This window comes from Galeopterus variegatus, unplaced genomic scaffold (genome assembly GCF_000696425.1).
Source record: "Galeopterus variegatus unplaced genomic scaffold, G_variegatus-3.0.2 Scaffold5784, whole genome shotgun sequence".
Lineage (NCBI taxonomy): Eukaryota > Metazoa > Chordata > Mammalia > Dermoptera > Cynocephalidae > Galeopterus > Galeopterus variegatus.
This window is the reverse complement of record NW_007731895.1, coordinates 154,629-155,721: the sequence shown is the minus strand read 5'-3', so window position 1 is coordinate 155,721 and position 1,093 is coordinate 154,629.

The following is a 1,093-nucleotide window of genomic DNA, read 5'->3' as shown; positions in this document are numbered from 1 at the left end:
GTAGTATATGGGTTTTTGATGTTATTGTCCTCCATATGCTTTTTATGGTGTCTAGGAAAAGTAGTAAGATTTGGAACTAACCTTCTATCATGCTCCAGCTTGAATGACAGGTCATTATACATAAGAGTCAAATGAAGGTTGTGTATGTGCTTGCTTGTTTAAGACAAAAAATAAATAAATAAATAAAAATAAAGACTAACATCTCAGCAGAGCCCTTCTTTGAACAGGTATGCTGTTAAGAACTAGAACTTCACCATGGCTTTGACGAAGGATGGATTCACCAACAGCTTAAAGTAAGAAGCAAAATGGGATTGGCAGTTCACTGTTNAAAAAAAAAAAAAAAGCCTAGCTTTTAAAACTTAGTGTCAACTTCGTTTTATTAAATTTAAAGAGAACTGTCTAAGTAGTTTATTTAAATAGATTTTTGTTATGGCCTACTTAAATATGAAAAACCATAGATAAAAATAAATTATTTCTGTATAAACCAATATTTTCCAAAGAAAGACCAAACTCCAGACATTTAAGAACCATGTTATTTCTGCTTAATGGAAAAAAATATTTGAAAATTTCTTAGACTAACTTTGGCACATTGGACAGCCCAGGAATGCCCAGTTAGCAGTTGATAGTTTTCATCATGCCCACAAAATATTCTATATTAATTCAGTTTTTACAAGACCTATTTGGATTATGTTTAAAAGACACTTCTGATTGAAATCTCTTGGGTTAGCAGGTGACTCTGTGAGCCGAAAGTTTCATCAGGAGTGAACATGACCATGTGGAAATCATTGTGACATTATTAAAAATAATTTACCTGAATGAAATCAGCCTTCACTGAATTTTCTCACAAATGTGGCCATAGTCTTAAGATACTTGTGCACATGATTTTTTGAGTATTATGTGTCCATGAAAATAGAGTCCATCTACATTGTAAATGTTTCTCAAAGGGGATATGAGGATATATTCTCAAAGATTCTAGAGAATATATCCTCACTGATGAAAATTTAAAATTTTAATTAATTTAGTGCTTTAATTTCAATAATAATCTCTGAAAAATGAATATAGTATGCTATTTGATTTCAGTGTACTTCTTCAA